Source organism: Nanorana parkeri, unplaced genomic scaffold (genome assembly GCF_000935625.1).
Source record: "Nanorana parkeri isolate BGI_ZX_2015 unplaced genomic scaffold, ASM93562v1 scaffold9, whole genome shotgun sequence".
NCBI lineage: Eukaryota > Metazoa > Chordata > Amphibia > Anura > Dicroglossidae > Nanorana > Nanorana parkeri.
The window spans coordinates 4,609,279-4,618,317 of record NW_017306277.1 but is presented as its reverse complement, the minus strand read 5'-3'; positions in this window follow the sequence as shown (position 1 = coordinate 4,618,317).

Below are 9,039 nucleotides of genomic sequence, written 5' to 3'. Positions count from 1 at the left end.
AAAACATAAGCAAAATTGTTTTTTGTGCTATTCACAAGTAAATTGTTTATGACCTAAATTCGTACAATATTTTTCCATGATGGGCCTTTATATCAGCGAGGAGGAGGCAGGGAAAGTTGTCTGTGCAAATTAAGCTTTTTAAATGACCTCATTTAGCATAGAAGTCAATAAATTCCATGGCCATTTTTGTGCCAAGCAGATTACATAATCCTCCCTGAACTGTAATCAAACAATACTGTGAGGCTAATTGTACCATTGCAGGCGATTTAGCCCATATAATCCCTTTGAATAATGACATAAATCACTTTTTTCCGGGTGCAAATTTTGCTCTGCTGAATACATACGGAGAGCCGCGCGACCGTTTACAATTAGCGTTAAATAGAAACAAACTGAGATTGCTTTCGCCTTTATTCAGGCTGTTTATTATAATTCAGAGAGAAATGAAATGAAGCAAATGACATATTTTGTGCTTGCCCTGTGAAGAATTTTCAAATTACGTGCTGGGGAAGCAGGTTTCGCGGTGGTCTTAAAGGAGAAGTACGAGGGGAGAAAAACATACTCTCCATGCAGCTTAGAGCTGGCATGGGACACTTCAGCTGCCACGCACAAGCTGTATATGGAAAGCAGAGCGATCATGTAACTTCTCTTTGCTCAGCTCACGGTCTCTTCTCCCTGCGGAGAGCAGTAACTGTCAATCACCACTCCCTGCAGGGATTTGCCCCTCCCCTCTCTGTTTCTCCATTGCTCATTGGAGGGGCAGATAGTGGAGGGGCCGAGCATTGCTCTGGCATTAGACAGGCAGCCCTGCTGGGGTGTGGCTCTGCACTGTCAGCAGATAGTGGACTTAAGCCCATTACCTGCTGACTTTGGGTTACAGTAAATGTACACCCCTGACCGAAAAGAGAAGTAAAGCCAGAACTAAAGATTTGGCTTTACTACTATTTTAATTAGTAGGCAAGGCTGTCCCTATGATGAGGTAGCCGGAAGCTGTTGCCTCAGGCGACATCTCTTTGGGTCACATGGGGCGTGTGCTTGCTGCCCCCTTTCTGGCCAGAAAGTCCCAGGTTGCTAAGAGGCGGATGTGAAGATGTGTAAGGACCATACAACCTGGGATGCTCTGGCTAGTGTTCCACCCATCTCCTGGCAACCAGTGACGTCAATGAGCTGGGCTGGACACCGGCAAGAGCCGGAACCAGATCTGGGCGGTGAGATGATCCAATGAAAATGCACCACCAGCAAGTACTTGTTGTACTAATTGTACTGTATCTATGGAGGAGCAGCATTGTCACCCTAGGACCAGACTACAGATTACCTCCCCCTCTCCTCATCTCTATTACATAGATGGAAATTTGTAGTTCACAGAAGATAGCTGGGAAACATGATAACAGTGTTTGAGATTTCAGTGCAGAAAATTGGAAGTCATAAGGATTCTTTTAGGATCAACAGGTATACTTTTGTACATAAAGAAAAATTCCCTAGCCTGAAAAAAGGAACATTAATGCAGCCACCACATCCAAAGACTGGTAAGCTGTAATATATTACAATTTTGGGTTAAGATTTGCATCTACTACAAACCGACATATTGGTTTTGGGTGGACTAACCCTTTAAAGCGAGGCTCCATGTTCCTGTCACGGTGATGCACATTCTAGATTTTCAGACCAGGATTCCATAGTCGCACTTCACTTGCTTGTGAATGTATTTAATGACAGTTATTGAGTGCTAATGTAAGGAGATAACAAGTGCTCAGAGGGGTAAATTGAAAAAAAAAAAAAACCTCTACAACTTGACCCGTTAAACTCTCCTGTAATCTGCGCTTTGATCAGCATATTCCCCGGAGGTCCCAGTCAGCATCCTGAAAACATTTGGTCTGGCACGCAAGCTCTGTCCATACGGAATAGTGAGGCAGTGATCTGTCAGACACCCCAGCCATGCAGTTATTCTTTGAAATTATTCCTACACCAACTCTGCCCTCCGCTGACCCTTCTCACTGTCTTTTCCACTTCCGTAACTTTCTCAATTTCCTCATCTTCAAATCTGGACAGAAAATCTATGAAATTCTCAAGCAAAAAGAAAAAAAAAAGTTCAGCAAAAACAGAAACTAGACTTTCTTTCAGGTATTGCTGAAAACTTTGAGGATGCATCTTAAAGGGTGAGTCCATTCAAAATTGGTACTGGAGATAAAGGTGGTGGCAAGAGTCACAATTTGGTGTTGTACAACTCTTGCGGAGGTCTCTTTTTCTTTCACTGTGGAGTCCCAGAGCCAGATCATCCACAAGGCAACCTAGGCAGGAGCCTAGGGCTTGGTGGATATCCAGCTACAATTATACACTGAGTGGCCAGTTTATTATGACCACCTGACGTTTGTAGGCAAATTAGCTATAATTTGGCGCTGAAGTTGCTAGAGGGCCAGACCATTATAAATAGGGAAGCAGGTTGGTTACCACGACAGTAGAAGTGATTTTTTTCTGAAGATATGGGTAAACAACGCGATTTAACAGCCTTTGAACGTGGGATTATTGTTGGCACGGAGCCATGGAGCGAGTATCAGCAAAACAGCAGAATTCGTTAAATGTTCAAGAGGGGCTCATTGTTAAAGTGTTTAAAGACTGGACGGTCAGCCGAAAATCTGGGTCTGAACGTGCGAATTGTGGCCGTCAGCGACTAGTCAATGTTAGGGCAGAACGGAGAGTGGCAAGACTGGTACAAGACAACAGAAGGGCAACAGTGCAGTGTCAGATTCCTCGCATCACCTTTCATCATCTCGTGGAGTCACCTCGTGGCCCAACGTAGTACTGATGGGGTGGTCATAATAATCTGGCCACTCAGTGTAATTCTCCAGTAGTTAATCATGGGAGATAATGTAAATGGTCAAACCAGTGCACCACACTGGCACTTCAAAGACATGATGCACTTTCAGACACTTAGGGTCATGCTAGTATAGACAATGGGGGGAATTGATCAAAACTGAAGCAGACAAAATCTGGAGCAGCTCTGCATGGCAACCAATCAGCTTCTCTCTTCAGTTTGTTCCGTTAAAATCTTGAAAATGAAATCAGGTATTTGTCTGCATAAAAATGCATGTTGAGTAGAAATCCCATTCTTTCTTATGGGGCTGGTTCACTTCTATGTGCTGCAGTTTATTGTATTCTGAAAGGTTAACTATATGGCCCTATTCATAAGAATGTATGTTGCAGCACACACAGAAACAGTGTGAATCCAGCCTTAATGTGACTGGCGGCGCAGGAATTTCCCACAAGGTCACCGCTGCCGCCCTCTGCCGCCCCGAGGCCTGGCCTCGGTGGCCTTGTGGGAAATCCGGGCCTGCCTACTGCCCACCTATAGAGCGATCGTGCATCCAGGGATAGTGATTGATTACTAACTACATGTAATCCTATCACATACAATTACATATGGTGTGCCAGCTTTCTGATACTTTCAAATGTGGCCGCTGTTACCCATTCATTTGATCATTAACCTGAATGGGTGACAGCTGCCGCTTGTAAATGGCTTATTTGGGATTCCTGCTGCAGGAAATCGCAAGTACCTGATGCAGGAATCCCTAAGTGCACCTAAACTGGAGCTGTGAATGAAGTCTTACAGGAATTACTCCCAATGGCAAAGGCCCATTGGAATTTAAAGCACAGCTGGAAAGCAAGCGGTGCCCACCCCTGTCCTAGAGACTCGAGCCTGATCATTAAAGAAGTGTTGGCGTTATTGGAGCTTGGAACTGGGACTGTAACTGCAAAACAGGTAGAAGAACACAAAATTACAAGCTGCTCCTGCGGGGGTCATCGCTACAGCCATAATAGGAGGTAATTGTTTTGTAGTTAACCAACATAGCTGGGAACAATATAAGTGATAAAAGTGCATCACAGACAGAGAGCACAGGAAATTATCAGCTCACAAGATTTCAGACTTTAGTGTCACCGTAAAGCACAATTCCTGTGTTCAATGGTTGGCATTAGTAGTCTACTTCTTGCCTGGAGCTGCTCTTTACTAAAACAAAGAGCAACATGTGCAGTGCTGTAACCCATAGAAGCCACTTAAAATTATCCCATTGAGACTGAAATCTGATTGGTCACTCTGTCTTAACGAACTTTGTCCATCTTTGGTGTCCTTTGTGCCACTACTGTACAAGCAGCATAGCTACCAATTACATCATTCATTAGTCTCATTATCAGCTTGCCTAATGTTCACTTCTAATTTTCGCTAACACAATTTAACTTGCTAATGATTTTGTACATTAAACTTTTAGTGCAGTGGACGGTCGTCTCTTCAGCATTTTTATGTATGCGCATGCTGCCAGTGTTTTTATTTCCAAATTAATCTGCTTTAAAGTTAATTGCAATTGATCTGAATTATTAATGGCAGCTGATTGTAGTTTAGTATGATGTCAGAAGCAGATTAGAAAATGATGAATTAATCTCCCCTATCCCAATCAGCAGGCCTATGATGTCAGTGAGGAATTAGAGTGCAATATGGCCGGTTGTAATCTGTTTATAAGCAGATAATTGTGTGAAAGGAACAGACTCACGAAGAAATACAGAGAAAGAACACATTAAAGAGTAAATAAGCCCATTATTGGTCATTAGAATAGAGTGCTGAGTTAAATAAATGTAGCTGAAATAATTATGGAGTGTTTAAAATCTGCAAAGTCTGTCCAGTGAGATGCGAATTCTGCGGCTTTGCTGCCAGCTGTCATCGTAATATTTTTACATTTATTTTTCCACTAATAAAGCTACATTGTGTTGTTCTTACAATTGCAGCAGACCATATGTGGGCAGGCAGGGGCTTTGCTAGGATACATAGGGGGGAAATTCTGAGCACCATCTGAAATATGAGGGCAGGCCAAAGCAATGGTGTGCTTTTAAAAGGGCATTGATCATTTCTGAGCTTGAATTTAAAGTGTATCTCTAGTCAATACCTTTTTTAAGTAATGAATAGTATGGGGCAGAGTTAGACCCATTGCCAAGTTTCATTATTGCTGTCTAGGTCACCATTAGGGAGATTCACTCTGGTAACCATTGTCACCAAGAAAGGGAGGGGAAAACCAAAACTTTAGAGTTGGCCCCAGAACAAGAGGTAATGGAAAACTCTTAAACGGGGACACCTTTGGGAGATTTATTTTAACTTCCTATTGTGTCTCTGGGACACGGAGTGAAAGGAAATGTCCTCAATGGTACACACACAGCAAAAATATAACCTGGTAGGGATTTTAGCCCTTCCTTACTACTCTATCTAAATTTAAAAAAATCCCAAGAGCTCTTGGGATCCCACCAAGCTCCTGGCAACCAATGATGTCAGTGAGCTGGGTGGGACTCCGGGAAGAGCTGTGGTACCGTGAACATGGGATGTGCACCACCAGTGGCCACCAATCAACCCCAGTAATGTGTGCTGTGTACCCCACTATAACCCCCACCCCCCTGGCCTCAGAGAGATAAATTTGTAGGGACACCCCTGTACATGAACTCTCAGTATATAGAGCTGGTGAGTGACAGTTGCAGTGTCACATGCTGGCTCAAAGTATTGGGAAGAGTAATATTTACTCTCCCGATACCTTACTGGCTAAAAGCTGCATTTTCACTTCAAACGCATGCAGCTGTGTTTGAATAGAAAGGGCTGCATTTGACAAGAATGCTCATCGCTATGAGCCCTAAAGGTGCCCTGCAAGAGAAAAGCTCTGAGCATACCTCTCCGGCAACCTGTTCTATCTCCCTACCAGTGGCGTAACAATCGCCATAGCGACCCAGGCGGCCGCTATGGGGCCCGGGCACAGGGCGGCCCGGCCAGGGCATCCCTCTGATGCTTGGTAAGAGGTGTGCAGCCCATCTGAGACTCTGCAGAGCCCACTATAGAGAGTCTATGGTGGGCTCTGCAGGGTCACTCTCTGGTGGGCTCTGCAAGGGGCATAACTAGCAATCGTGGGGCCCCATACAAAATTTTGCTATGGGGCCCTGTGATTTCTAGTTACGCCACTGCTCCCTACCATTCCAGCACAGCAGTCTGCCACTTCCAGGAATGTTAGGTCTCATTCATACTTGGCTGCCCAGCCTGTACAACTCAATAGCAGTTTGACAGGAGCCATAGCTCTCCGCCACTATCCATGTATTCGCAAATTCAGTGGTTAACTGCGGCTTGGAAGAGGTGACCAGCCATGGACACAATCTGTCTGTGTCCAGGGTCGGAGATCTGTCCCTACTTGCAGGTAACCACTGCATGTGTGGACAAATGTGCAGTGAACAGCGGTGGTTCCTATCAGCCTATCATTTCTTTATATAGGCTGAGTGACCACAACTGTCCAGAACCACCTTTATTCCAGCCACAAGAATCCCACAGGAATCTGCTGCTGTGCCTAATATCTAAGTGTGAATGAGGCCTTAGATGCTTGTTTTCCCAGGTACTTGGTCCTATCCTCCACACCCAGGCGGCCTACTTTACAGCTGTGTCCTATGATGATGTAGGGGTCAAAGATTGAAACCCACAACACACGGCAGAGGACGCAAGCATCCAGCACTACCAACAGAACCAGATTTATGACCATGGATGAGACATGGGTTCACTACATTTAGCCATAAACATCAAAGCAAAGAAAACACGTAGATTCTCTTCCCCAGGAGGCACAAAATCACACTTGGTTTGGGTCCAGAATAAATACAATGCAGCAACAGTATGAAAAGTGTGTTGACTCCTAATGGGGCCACGCTGATTGATTCAGGACAAACATTTTTGCCCTTTTAATAAAATATCCTTGGATTATCCAGTTTTGTGCGAGTATTATCTCCTCTTTTCCTCTTCGGGAAAAAAGAAAGGACTTGGCAGGGCAACGTAAGCAAGTTCACATCAGCTCAGTTACTGTTACAAGCGCCGTTGGCATCTTACTCATTCGAAACAGGCAGCCAAAACAGCGGCAGCTTTTGCCAGCAAATTCTGAGGGAGAAAATAACATAATGCCTTTTGCTTGGAGGTAACAGAGGCCATAATACAGATGTAGATCCAAGTGCCTATCTGTTAATCATATAATATTACTGGGATCAAATGATTGTCTTGTTTCAGTTTTGGAATGGGAACCATAGATAAGAAATACATCTCCCTCACAGAAACATACTGCTTTTTAACCATTTGAGCTCTGGCACTTGTATACTCTATGGCCTTGGTGCCATAGAGTGGTGCAGCCCTTGAATTAGAAAAAAATGCTAAACACTAAACACCATGGATGGTGGACTCTTTCCTGTCAGCTATTGCATTCAAGCTTTGGTGAGAGCTAAGCTGCTTGAATACCCAAATGGTGACTGCAGAAGTTTGTTGAACAGTGTATGTCCAGCTTTTAAGGGTTAGTTCACCTTTTTACAAAAAATGAAAAGGTGAACTAACTCACAGCATCGTCCTCACCCCTCCTTCTTGATACCCATGCCACTTATGTGTAATGATGACCCTCGCCCGCCGTCCACTCCAGCCTCTAACAGTCTTGCAACTTGAAAAGTTCACCTCGCATTCCCGGAAGCTGTATAGCAGCATAGTGCCTGCTATGGGGAGCAATGATTGGTCAGTGTGGCAAAAATGGTCCTAGATTAAAAGAGAAAAAAAAATCCAAGCTGCAAAGACCGTTAAATGAACTAAACTAACATAGCCAAAATACACCCCCCCCCCCCAAAAAAAAAAAAGACAACTAAAAAAAACTTTTAGAGTAGATTTTTTTATGTAAATGTCGCCTAATCAGCTCATTGAGATAAACATTCTGTTGCAGTGAAATTTTGCTGGAGGTATTTTCATTGTAAAATCAATTGTAGTGAAATCACTCCTCTCATTCCTATCTGTGTCCCATTGAAGAGTGCATAGAAATACAATAGGGGTAACCTCGGGTATGGGGGTGCATGTGACCTTCTCCGCTTCCACCCACTATGCAGTGCAACATGGTGCCTGAATGCCCAATTACTATGCCCAAACAGTGTCAAGTGAGGATAGGGGAAGGACTATAAAAGATAGGGAAGGACTATCTTTGCTAAAGAGAACCTGTTTCTTTGCCTTGGATGTGCAAAGTTCACTTTAACACTTTTGCTGCCACGGATGTGAGAAGTATGTCCGTGGCAGCATGGACCTGTAAACTGACTCCTGGGCGCTATAGCAGCTGGTAGTTTGTATATATGCTTCAGCTATCAGGCCCCCTGTGTGAAAAGAATCAAGTTAACTGTAAAAATAAAAAGTAAATTAAAGTTGAAAAAAATCAATAAAAAACAATATATATATTTTTTAAACTCCCCTGTCCTCGCATACACGTACATCTGAACATAAACACACACGTTGGGTGCGCCTACGTATCAAAATGACAACGATGATTACACCACTCATGTTGGATATAACTACACACACCAGAGTGAGAGCAATAATTCTACATCCATTATTCACAGTTGACTCGAAATTGATTACTTATAAAGGCTTTAAGGCTGGGTTCACACCTAGGCGTTTTTCCGCGCTTTCGTACTCGCGGAAAAACGCTCAAACAGGGAAATGCCATTATTTTCAATGTGCATGGTTCCCATCTGGGCGGTTTTCCGCAAGTACGAACGTGCGGGAAACCGCCCTACGCCCAAAGAAGTACATGTACTTCTTTGGGGCGTTTTGGTCGGGGGGTTCCATTGGGATACAGCCAAGTATCCCTCAGAAACGCGCGTTTTGAATATGCACGTTTTTCGCGCGTTTTGCGGTAAAAAAACCGCGCGAAAAACGTGCATATTCAATCCGCCTAGGTGTGAACCCAGCCTTAAAGTTTCGCCTATGGACAATTTGGAGTTTTTCGTTTCACAGGCCCACGCAATTTTGAAACTTGACATGTTTGGTATCTGTTTACTCGACACAACCTCATATTTTACATTTTGCCAAAAGCATTAGTATTATAAGTTGTTTTTGGGTGCTTAGATTAATTTAGATGCATTTTTCCTGAAACTTTGAGTTCAATATACTGTTGTGCAGCATAAAAAATTGCAACTGCCACCACAAAATTCTCGAGAGCCTCTGCTTTGAGAAAATATATAATTTTGGGG